Source organism: Mustela putorius, unplaced genomic scaffold, assembly GCF_011764305.1.
Source record: "Mustela putorius furo isolate JIRA1106 unplaced genomic scaffold, ASM1176430v1.1 tig00000135_pilon_pilon_pilon, whole genome shotgun sequence".
In the NCBI taxonomy this organism is placed as follows: Eukaryota; Metazoa; Chordata; class Mammalia; order Carnivora; family Mustelidae; genus Mustela; species Mustela putorius.
Window position 1 is genome coordinate 3,399,002 of NW_025421292.1, and position 12,956 is coordinate 3,411,957.

Below are 12,956 nucleotides of genomic sequence, written 5' to 3' on the forward strand. Positions count from 1 at the left end.
TCTCTCTCCTTACGTGGTGCATCCCCAGCCCTTATTACAGAATTTAGCACTGAGACATAACTCTATGTAGGTGAATGAGTACATGAGAAGAGTAATGAAAAAACAATAAAATGGACTCAAAAAATACTACAGCTGGAAAACACTTTTAAAATCACTATTCCAAGTCTTCTCTCTCTTTTCTTTTTTTTTTTAATTAAAAAAAAAATTTTATTTTTAAGTAATTCCTACACCCCTTGTGGGGCTCGAACTTAAGCCAGGGAGACCAAGTCACAGCCCCAGCTCCGCCAATAGATCCAGCAGGGCGCCCCTCTCTCCTTTCTACTCTCTAGTGAAAAAAGAAGCAAGGGTTGCTGTGTTAGGTTAATGGTAATTTTCCCTCTTAATTAGGGCAGACACGCTTTAGTCCCTGCTGTGGGAGCCTTCAGTCTCCCTTAGGCAAGCATCCCAGAGGGGCTTTGATGCAGTGCCCAGACCAAGCTAGAGAACAAGACACCAGGAAGCACTCACTCCCGGGCTAAATAAAACCAGCATCTGTTGAAGATAGAAATGGGGACTTAGTAAGAAAGATATACAATTATACATTAGAAATTTAAGTTACAAAATATCTCTGAATGTTGGTTAATGTTTATTGTTGGCCATTTTTCATTACTAAATTATAGAAAATACATTGTTCTAACTCTTTCTGCCTTTAGAATGGAGAGCTCCATCTGCATCCCTCTTTGAACCTAGGGCTGAGACTATCCACCGCTTCCCTTGCTGGGGATACACATTTCTAAAAATCCAAAACTGCAAAATGAAAGATATGAAACATTGGTATGTACATCCCCGCACATCGTATTCAAGTGTTCTTGTATGTACTTTTTATGTAATATTTTATTCAAAATCAACTTTATTGAGGGGCACCTGGGTGGCTCTTGACTTCGGTTCAGTTCATGATCTCAGGGTGGTGAGATCAAACCCTATGTTGGACTCTACACTCAGCAGGGAGTCTGCTTGAGATTCTCTCCCTCTCCCCCGCCCTTTCCCCCCACTTGCTCAGGCACTCTCTCTCAAATAAATAAATCTTTGTTGTTTTTTAAAGATTTTATTTATTAATTTGACAGAGAGAGAGACAGCAAGAAAGGGAATACAAGCAAGGGGAGTGGGAGAGGGAGAAGCAGGCTTCCCACCAAGGAGGGAGCCCAATGCAGGGCTCGATCCCGGGACCCCAGGATCATGACCCAAGCGGAAGGCAAATGCTTAATGACTGAGCCATCCAGGCACCGCTCAAATAAATAAATCTTTAAAATAAATAAAATAAACTTTATTGAGGTATAACTTTCATGGATAAAATGTGCCAACTAAGTACACAGTTCAATGAGTTTGGGGGGTATTTATTTATTTATTTGACAGAGAGAGAGAGAGTGTGTAAGAGCAGGAACATGAGCAGGGGGAGTAGGAGAGGGAAAGCAGACTCCCCGCCGACCAGGGAACCCAATGTGGGGCTCCATTCCAGGAGCCTGGGATCATGACCCAAGATGAAGGCAGATGCTCAATGACTGAGCCACCCAGATGTCCCTAGTTTAATGAGTTTTGACAAATTATGTACCAGATAACCACCACCACCACCACAGTCAAACAGAATACCTTCATTATATCCAAAATTTCTTTGAGTCCATTTTCAGTCAATACCCATCTCCTTCTCCCAGGCCCCAGGTAACCATTGATCTAGTCTCTGTCACTATATATTAGTTTTACCTGTTCTAAAACTTCATGTAAATGTAGTTATATAATTGTATTAGTTACATTTATTTATTTATTTAAAAGAGACTGTCCGAGCAGGGTGGGGGGGAGCAGAGGGAGAGGGAGAGAGAATCTTAACCAGGCTCCAGCAGGAGGTGGTACTCCATCCCACCACCCCAAGAATATGATCTCAGCTGAAATCAAGAGTCCGACTCTCAGCTGGGCCACCCAGGTGTTCTGACACTTTTTTTTTTTTTTTTAAGATTTATTTATTTCAGAGAGAGAGAGTGTGTGTGCACAGGCGCAAGAAGGGGCGGGCCAGAAGGGAAGAGATTCTCAAGCAGCCTCCTTGCTGATCGTGGAGCCCTGGGGCTCTAACTCCTGACCCTGGGATCATGACCCCAGCAGAAATCAAGAGTTGGATGCCCAACTGACTAAGCCACCAACTGACCAAGCCACTTTTTAAAATGTTTCTTTATTTAAAAGTATTATTAGGGGGTACAGTATGAGGAAGGCACACTTTCAAGGCTTCTGGGAGAACAGAGGTTCCAGAAGGAATGGCTGGGGGAGAAACACATGGAGGGCAAAGGTATCTGGGGGCTGCCATCTAATACCAGAGACTGGGAGGCTTACACAACAGAAATTTATTTTCTCACAGTTCTAGAGGCTGGAAGACCAAGCTCAAGGTGTTGACAGGTTTGGTTTCTCCTGAGGCCTCTCTCTTTGGCTGCAGATGGCTGCCTGCTCACCGTGTCCCTATATGGCCTTTTCTTTGTGTGAGCACATCACTAGTGTCTCTCCCTCTTTTTCTAAGGTCACCAGTCCTACTGGATTAGGTTCCTATAATCCTTATGACCTTACTCAACTTTAATTACTTCTTTAAAAGTCCCTGTCTCCAAATATGGTCATGTTGGTTAGGGCTTCGACATATGAATTTGGGGACACAATTCAGTCCATAACACTAGTCCTTTGTGTCTGTGACTCAGCATAACGTCTATGTGATTCATCAGTTTTGTGGCACTTATGGGTAGTTTTTTCCCTTTTGTTGCAGAGCAGTAGTCCACTGTAAGAATATACCGCAGTGTATTTATCTATTTATCTACGATGGATATTTAGGTTATTTCTAGTTTTTTCTATTATGAATAAAGCTCCCATAAATATCCCAGCCTGTCTTTTTGTGGATATATGTTTTTATTTCTCTCTTGGGTAAATACCTAAGAGTGGAGTTGCTGGATTAAATGGTAAGTTTAACTTTATAAGAAACTAACAAACATTTCTCCAGGGCAGCTGTCTCATTTAACACTTCCACCAGCAGTGTACACAGAAGTTTCCATTGTCCCCCATTCTTACCAATACTTGGTATTGTTCATCTCTCTCTTTTTTAAAAAGCTGTTCTAAATAGTGTAGGTAATGGTTTCTCACTGTGGTTTTAATTTGCCTTCCTTGATGGCTAATAATGTTGAGCATCTTTTCCTGTGCTTATTTATCACCTGGATGTCTCCTTTGGTGAAGTGTCCATTCAAAGCTTTTGCTCGTTTTTAAAATTGGGTTGTTTTCTTATTATTGAGTTATAAGAGCTCTTTACATATTTACAGCTCTTTACAACTTCTTTATCAGCTAAATGATTTGCATAAGTTTTTCTCCAAGTCTTTGGCTTTTCATTCTCCTAAAGATTTTATTTATTTAACAGAGAGAGAGAGAGAGAGCACGCACAAGTAGACAGAGCGGCAGACAGAGGGAGAGAGAGAGAAGCAGGCTCTCCATCGAGCAGGGAGCCTGATGCAGGGCTTGATCCCAGGACCCTGTGATCATGACCTGAGCTAAAGGCAGCCACTTAAATGACTGCGCCACTCAGGCACCCCGGGTTTTCGTTCTCCTAATAGCAGAAGTCTCTCATAGTGCAGAAGTTTTTCATTTTGATTAAGTCTGGTTTATCAGTTTTTCTTTAAGGATCATGCTTATCTTAAATAAAGACAGTTTTACTTCTTCCTTCCCAATATAAATGCCTATTTTTTTCTTGCCTCATTGCATAGGCTAAAACCTCTAATACTATGTTGAATAGAAGTGATGTGAGTAGTATCCTTTATCTTGCTCTTCATCTTAGAGGGAAAGCAATCAGTCTCACTATTAGATATGATTTTAGCCATAGGTTTTTTTCTTTTTTAAAAGATTTTAGTTAGTTATTTAACAGAAAGGGGGGAAGGGGAGAACAAGCAGGGGGAGCTGCAAACAGATGAAGAGGGAGAAACAGGCAGGGAGCCCAATGTGGGGCTCCATTCTAGGACCCTGGGATCATGATCTGAGCCAAAGGCAGACACTTAATTGAGCCACCCAGGTGCCCTTAGCATAGGTTTTTCATGGATGGTCTTGATCAGATTTAGGAAGTTCCTTTCTATGACTAGTTTGCTTAGCTTTTAATCAGGAATGGATGTTGGTTTGTTTCTCTATTTCTTTCTTTCTTTCTTTTTTAAGAAACAGAGAAGGCAAGATGGGGGTGGAGGAGCAGAGGGAGAGGGAGAGCAAGAAACTTAAGCAGGCTCCATGCCCACCACAGAGCCCACCACAGGCTCCATCTCATAGCCCTGAGATCATTACTTGAGTTGAAATGAAGAGTTGGATGCTTAACTGACTGAGCCACCCAGGCACCCCTGGATATTGTATTTTTGTCAAAAGTTTTTTTCATCTGCTAAGATAGATACTCATTTGGTTTTTCTTTCTTATTTTGTTAATATAGTGAAGTATATTGATTTTCAAATGTTAAGTCAAACTTGCGTGCCTAGAATAAACCCCACTTGGTCATGATGTATTTTATCTTTTTATGTACTGTTGGATTTGATTAGCTAGAATTTTGTTTGAAATTTCTCTATGTTAGTGAGGGTTGTTGGTCTGTAGTTTTCTTTTCTTATAAATGTTTGTCTCATTTCAGTATCAGAGTAATACTGGCCTTAGAATGAGTTGGGAGGTTTCTATCCCCTTCCATTTTCTGAGTTTGTATTTGGTATTTTTTTCCTCCTTTAATATTTGTCAAATTTACCAGTTAAGTTGCCTAAGCCTGGAGTTCTCATTAAGGAAAAATTTTAAGTTAGAAATTCAATTTAAATACTATTCAGGTTATCGATTCTTACAAAATGAGTTTTGGTAGTTTATCTTTCAAGGAATTTGTCCATTGCATCTAAATTGTCTAATGTATTGGTATTCTTTGTTCACTGTTGACATTGACAAAGTTTTTTATAATATTCTCTTATTATCCTTTTTTTAAAACAGTAAAATCTATAGTGAGGTCATTACTGATATTGGTCATTTGTGTCTCCTCTTTTTCTTCCTGATCCATGTGGCTAAAGGTTCAGAAGTTTTATTGATTTCCCCTTTATGAACTATCTTTTGGCTTCATTGATCTTCTTCATTGTTTTGCTGTAGTCTATGTCATTAATTTCTGCTCTGATCTTTGCTTTTTTATTTCTTCGGCTTCATTTGCTTTTCTTCTTCTAGTTCTTCAGGTAGAAGCTGAGATTATTGACTTGAGACCTTTCAAATACTCATTTAGTAGAGTCCCACAAATTTTGGTAGGTTGAATTTTCATCTTCATTCCATTCAACATACATTTGGGGTTTCCCTTTTGTATTTTTATTCCACCATGGCTTATTTAGAAGGGTGTTGTCTAGTTTCAAAATATTTGGAGATTTTCCAGGAATCTTTTTGTTATTAACTTCTAACTTAATTCCACTGTGATGAGAGGACATATTTTTTGTGACTTGAGCCTTTTAACATTTATTGTGACTTCTTTTATGGCCCATAATATGGCCTATTTTGGTAAATGTTCCATGTGTGTTTCAAAAGAATGTGCCTTCTGCTGTTGTTGAATGGAGTGTTCTATAAATATCAATTCGGTCAAGTTGATTGATGGTGCCGCTTACCTTCTATACCCTTGATTATGTTCTACCTATCAATATCATTTATTAAGCAGAAGTGTTAAAATCTCTGCTGTAGTTGTGATTTGCATGTTTATCCTTGCCATTCTGTCAGTTTTTGCTTCATGTATTTTGAAACTCTGTTATTCCGTGCATAAACTTCTAGAACTAAACCATCTTGATGAATTGACCACTTTATGATATGAAATAATGTATATATTTTTTGAAATTATATTCTTTATATATGGCAACATTCTTTGCTCTGAAATCTACTTTTTTCTGATGTTAATCTACCTTCCTTCCTTCCTTCCTCCCTCTATCCTTCTTCTTTCTTTCTTTTTCTTTTGGTTCACAAAATTTAATTTAATATTTAATTTAATATTTCATGGACACCTTTCCAAGTCATAGACATCTTTTCTGAGATATAATTGACATATAATGTTATGTTAGTTTCATGGTATAACATATTGATTCAATTCAAAATGGTCACCACATTAAGTCTAGCTACTATCCACCACCACACATAGTTACAAATTTTCTTCTTGTGTTGAGAACTTTTTTTTTTTTAAGATTTTATTTATTTATTTGACAGAGATCACAAGTGGGCAGAGAGGCAGGCAGAGAGAGAGGAGGAAGCAGGCCCCCTGCTGAGCAGAGGGCCCGATGAGGGGCTGGATCCCAGGACTCTGGGATCATGACCTAAGCTGAAGGCAGAGGCTTTAACCCACTGAGCCACCCAGGTGCCCCTCTTTTTTTTTTTTTTTTTTAAGATTTTCTTTATTTATTTGAGAGAGAGAATGAGAGAGAGCATGAGAGGGGAGAAGGTCAGAGGGAGAAGCAGACTCCCCATGGAGCTGGGAGCCTGGGACTTCTGGGATCATGCACCTGAGCTGAAGGCAGTCACCTAACCAACTGAGCCACCCAGGCACCCAAGAACTCTTTTTTGAAAGATCTGTTTACTTATTTTAGAGAGGAGGGTAGTGAGGGGAGAAGGAGAGAGAGAATCCTAAGCAGACTCCCTGCTGAGCATGAAGCCTGAGGTGGGGATGGATCCCACGACTCCAAGATTATGACCTGAGCCAAAATCAAGAGTTGGATGCTCAACCAACTGAGCCATTCAGGTGCCCCCTGTGTTGAGAACTTTTAAGATCCACTCTCTAAACAACTTTCAAATATACAGTACAGTACTAACTATAGTCACCATACTGTACCATACATTCCCAAGTCCATCTTTCTTATTTGTGTTAGCATGGTACACCTTTTTTCACCCTTCCACTTTTTGACACATCTGTGTCTTTATATTTAAAGTGTGTTTCTTGGACATGTGCAGAAATCTTTATAGTCTAGGGCCTATTTCCCTGTAGCAGCTCCATATTGGTAGGGAAGGAGAAAGTGCCTCCGGATCCTTTCAGGATTAATTTATTCAAAAGAAAAAACAGAAGAATACTCAATATGCAAAAATCTTGTCAAGAAAACGAAGGAAAACCACAGAACATGCCAAAGGGCAGACCTCCATTCGGAAGATGTCCCACAGGAGGTGGAAGGAAACTCTCAACCTTCCAAAGAAGGTGTAGGCTGGGAAGCAGAAGGAAATCTTAAAGGAGGGCCGACCCAGGCTGGCCAGGGGTTTAAAGAGGACACTCCTGTGAGGCATTTGGACCCTGAAGAAATGGTAAGAGGAGTAGATGAGTTGGAAAGGCTTAGGGAAAAGATAAGAAGAGTAAGAAACAAGTTTGTGATGATCGGAAGCAAAGACATTCGCACAGACGTCCTTACCCTGTGTGATTTAGGCCTTGAATTCCTTTTTTGTCTGATATTAAAATCTGGCCTCTTCTTTCTTTCTGTTAGCATTTTCTGATGTATCTTTGACCTTCGTTTTACTTTAGTCATATGGTGGAATTTTGTTTTAGGTAGCTTCCCTGTTACCACCATCTCACTGGATTTTGTATTTTTGACCCATTCTCCAAGTCTGTTTATCAATTGGAAAGTTTCTCACATTTGCATGAAAATACATTCTTTGTATATTGTAAAGTCATAACAGGTTACAAAGCGACTTATTGAGTCGCATACATAGAATTAAATCCCAAATTTGAGTTCATGTGTGTTACACATACAGACATATATCAAAAATGTAACTGTTTATTTCTGTGTGGCATGAGCTTTTTTCTTTTTGCTTATTGTGTTTTTTCATGAGCACATGTCACACACATACAAAGAATGAAAGTTTTATAAGTAAGAGTTAAATAATTTGCGACCAGCTTATAAGGGCAATGGGAGCAACTAAAATCTTGATGGAAGAACTATTAAAAAAATATGAACTTCAAGTTACCTCTGGATCTCTTAGCCAGAGGAATAAAACTGGCAATTAATACAGGGGGAAAAAAAAAAGGTGTGTTTCCTTTGCCCAAGGTCATCCAGCTTGTGTCTCACAGTGGTGGAGGCAGGATTATAAACCCAGGCAGGCTGTCTCTAATCCATTCTCTTGACCTCAATGATATATGATCTCTTAAAGGCTGTCTTGAACCCATCTACTTTTCTTCATCTCCAACACTCTGTCCCTACTTGAGACCATTTATCTCCCAGATACCTACATCAGGGCAGAATGGAAAACTTTTCCTCTACCCTTTTAGGTTCAGTAACTAGGACCTGTGAATTAAATTGACAAAAGACAGATTAGCGAGAGAAAAGACAGATTTTTATATGAGTACTAGGCAGTTAGAATTTGGGAGCTTACCAACTTAGTAAGAGAAGCGGAGGAGGAGAGCATACTTACAAGGAAAGAAAACGACTTTTAGAGGAGATAAATGGGCCCACAGGAGAACAGATGAGAAGTATTATTAGTAGTTTTGTGATAGTGTCTGGGTTTATTTCCCTAGTTGCTCCTGAGGAAGGGGTTTAGGACAATTGAGTTATTTGGGGGGACCTTGCTTTTATATAAAGGAGTTCAGGGAAAAGCCTATTTCAGCTCAAAATAATTTCACGCAGACTGCTTTACCTACAACAGCCCCTGGCTCATCTCCCTGCTTTCTCTCTTACTCTCTCCAGTCCCTTCTACTTGCTTGTTACTATAGTGATCATTTCAAAAGGTAGATAGGACTCTCTTGATCTGATGACCGCCCCCATTCTTCTCCCTGCTTTGGATGTTCCCCATAGCTCCAGTGGTGAAAATCCAAGCCCCTGACAAGGTGTGCAAGGTCCTGCTGCTCTGCCCTGCCCCTCGAAGCCCACTGATCCCTTCTCTCACTGAACTATTAACCCAGGCCTGCCTGAGGGCTCCTCCACCAAAGGCATTTGCATATGCTGATCCACCTGGCCACTTGGCTGAGGCAACTCCCCCTTCTTCCCTCTGTCTTATACTGCAAAACCTCATTTCCCCAGGAAGTCCCGCTTGGTAAAGGTAATTTGGACAAGGTAATTCCTTGTCCTTGGACAGGGTAATTCTCCCCAGTGTAAGCTTTCTGAACCCCATGACTTTACCTTTCCAGCATTGGGTGAAGTGGCCATGGGTGGGACCCTGGCAGGGCAGAGACCTTATAGACACATATATCTGTGTTACTAGTGACTTGAGCACATCTGGGACACAGTGGACGCTCAGAACATCTGTTATGAGTGGATATGGAAATGAGGCATCCAAGAAAAGAAAGGCCAGCTGAGGGATGAGGTGAGGCTTAGGGCAGGACTTCCAAACTCTTACTGGGTGGAGATACCCTTAGCATCTGGAGAAGACAAAGGATCCCTGCTTAGAACCATCTTTTTGAAACATTTAAAATAATAATATATTGCATTGCCAAGGGAGTATGACTATTGAAACACAAATATCAAAATATAAAAATACAGACACATTTGTGATTAAAAATAAATAAAGAAAGAAAGTGTGTTTCTTATAAGCACCATATAATTTGGCCTTGCTTTCTTATCCAATGTGATGATCTCTGCCTTTTAATTAAAGCATTTGGGCTTTTTTTTTTTTCCAACTCAGAGAAATACAGGGATTTTTTTGTTGTTGTTGTTTTTGTTTGATTTGGTTTGGTTTTAATTGTGGCAAAATACACATCACAGAATTTGACATCTTAACCATTTTAAGTACACAGTTCAGTAATGTTAACAGTGTCGTACTGTTGGGCAAACACTCTCCAGGACCTTTTCATCTTGCAAAACTGGAAACTCGTTACCCATAAGCAGTAAGTCCTTGTTTTCCCCTCCCCCAACCCCAGGCAAGCCGCATTCTACTTTCTATATCTATTTCTATTAATTTGCCTACTCTAGTAGCCACCTATACGTGAAACTGTACAGTTGAGACCACTTGTTTTTAATGTGGTTATTGGTATGGTTAAATTTAAGTCTATCATCTTGTTTCTTTTAAATTTGTTCACCTTTTGGTTCCTTTTTTTCTCTTTCTCTGCCTTCTTTTCAACTGCATATTTTTTATGATTCTGTTTTATTTCCTTTGTTGGCCTTAGTAGCTATAATTCTGTTTTATTATTTCGTTGGCTGCTTTAGGGTTCATGGTATATCTTCACACCATCTGCTTTTGTTAGTATTCCATTTCACATATAGTATAAGAACTTGACTATGATATCCATTTCTCCCCTCCTGGTCTTTATGCTTTTGTTGTCATACCTTTTCACTCATACATGTGTAATAAAGCACATTTATTTGTTTAAACAGTTACCTCTGAAAGATATGCACCACAGTTAAAATGTGTGTGTGTGTGTGTGTGTGTGTGTGTGTGTGTGTATTTCCTTGTGTAGATAAATTTGCCAGTGCCTTTCATTCTTTAGGGGAGACCCATGCTTCTATCTGGTTATCCTCTTCCTCCTGCCTGAAGGACTTCCCTTCACCTTTCTTAAGAGTATAGTTCTGCTGGTGATGAATTCTGTCTGAAGAGATCTTAGGGCACCTTCATTTTTAAAGATATTTTGGCTAGGTATAAGATTTAGACTGAGAGGCGCCTAGGTGGCTCAGTGGGTTGAGCCTCTGCCTTCGGCTCAGGTCATGATCTCAGGGTCCTGGGATGGAGCCCCGCATCTGGCTCTCTGTTTAGCAGGGAGCCTGCTTCCCCACCCCTCTCTGCCTGCCTCTCTGCCTTCTTGTGATTTCTGTCTGTCAAATAAATAAATAAAAACTTTAAAAAAAAAAAAGATTTAGACTGAGAGGTTTCTTTTTTCCTTTCGGTACTTAAACTATTTTGCTTCCCTGGCTTCTCACTTGCACTGTTTCCAGTGAGAAATTTGCACTATCCTTCCATTTGTTCTTCTGTATGTAATGCGTCTTTTCTGCTTCTAAGCTTCTAAGCTGCTTCTAAAATGTTCTCTTCCCCAAAGGGATTGAGCAATTGAGTTACATGTACGTTGGTGTAGTTCCCTTTGGGTTTCTTGTACCTGGGTTTCTTGTACTCATTGAGCTTCTTGGATCTGTGAGCTTATAGTTTTTATCAAATTTGGAAAAAAATCTGGCCATTATTTCTTCAAATAATTTTCCTGTATTCCAACCCTTTCCCCCTAGGGCCTCTAATTTTGTATATATTGGGCTGCTTGAAGTTGCCCCATAGTGTACTGATGCTTTCTTCATTTTATAAACCTTTTCCCCCCTGTATAATTTTGAATAGTTTCTCTTGTTATGTCTTCCTGTTCACTAAAATATTCTTCTGCCAAGTCTGATCTTCTATGAATCTTGAACATCTCCCTTATTGCAGTTTCTATCCCCAAAACTTTGATTTGTGTCTTATTAAAATCATACATGTTTTTAAACATATGGAATACAGTCATAACAGCTGGTTTCACATCCTGGGCTGCTAATTATAACCTCTGTGTCAGTTCAGGTCAATTTTTTTTTTTTTTTTTTAAGATTTATTTACTTGACTGAGGGGGAAAGAGTGGGCACACACAAGCAGGGGTTGGAGAAGAGGGAGAGAAATTTCAAGCCAACTCCCCGCCTAGCATGGAGCCAGAAATGGGGCTCGATCTCATGACCCAGGAGATCATGACCTGAGCCAGAACCAAGAGTGGGCCGCCTAACTGACTGAGCCACCCAGATGCCCCAGTTCAGGTCAATTTTGATTGATTTCTTTTTCTCACTATGAGTCATATTTTGCATTCATGCCTAGTAGTCTTTGTTTACATTCCAGACATTGTGAATTCTACTATGTTGGGTGCTGGATATTTTGATATTTCTGTAAATATTCTTGTACTTTGTCATGGGAGTCAATTAGATTGCTTAGAAACAGCTTGATCCCTTCAGTCTTACTTTTAAGAGCTATTAGGTAGGATCACAGCAGTGTTTAGTAGAGGGCTAATCATTCCCTACTATTGACACAATACAGAGTTCTACCTAATGCTCCATGAATGATACAGTTTTCCAGTTTGGCTGGGGCGGAACAGACTCTGTTCCCAGCTCTGTGTGAACACTTAGCATTATCCTCTAATCCTTCCAGATGATTCTTTCTCCAGCTTGGCGTAGTTTTCTCCCACTCACAGGTCTATCGTGCTGAACACCTGAGGGAGACCCTCTCCAGATTCCCAGATCTCTGTGCAGCTTTCTCCTCTTTAGTACTCTGTCCTGCAAATTCTAGCCACCTTATTCTCCTCAGACTTTTAGCTCTGCCCCAGACCCAGAGAATTCTCAACTCAGAGAATTTGCTGAGCTCCACCTGGATTCTCTTCCCATGCTGCAGCTTGGAAACCCTCATAAGACAGTAAGCCTGGGCACTCAGGGCTTACTTTGTTTTCTTGTCTCTCAATAACTGTCCTTTATTCCATGATAGAGTTTGAAAAACATTGTTTTATATGTTTTGTCTGTCAGTTGGTTGTTCCAAGAAGGAGAATAAATCCAATCCCTGTTGCTTCGTGTTGTTCTGGAAGCAAAAATCCTTTCTTATCCTTTGTCATAACTCCAACGGTGCTGGGCACGTGATTGACTCATTCATTGACAACTTCTAGAATGAATTCATTTTTGTAAGCAGTGATAGTCAAGGAAAATTTGTTTAGAAATTCAGTTGTTGGGGATTGGGTAAGGTTTTTTTAATGTCCAGTAACAAATTTTTGCAATTCTTACTCAGATGAAGACCAAATTTATTTATGAAATTGCATGAAGGTGTTAAAAATTTTTAGAAACACACTATATATAGCAATGTTTTTAAAATGCTTGCTTCATGGGGACCTGCTTTCATTTATTTTAGATCATTTCCTAAGATACAGAAAAATTTATGAGGTCAACACACATATAGCAGAATCCATGTTTACTGACACTACCAGAGTTTTCCTGAATGCCTGGCACATAGTAAACCCTCGATACACATTCAAAGAATGATTGAACGAATGGAACACT

The 12,956-nt window shown here is 39.8% G+C and overlaps 1 protein-coding gene and 1 pseudogene across 2 annotated transcripts in view; one reads left to right on the forward strand and one right to left on the reverse strand.

Moving 5' to 3' along the window:
* TCP11 (t-complex 11) overlaps positions 1-12,956 on the reverse strand; it is a 139,163-nt gene that overhangs the window by 29,351 nt on the left and 96,856 nt on the right. The gene's annotated exons all lie outside the window — the stretch shown is intronic.
* LOC101674672 lies at positions 7,083-7,427 on the forward strand (annotated as a pseudogene).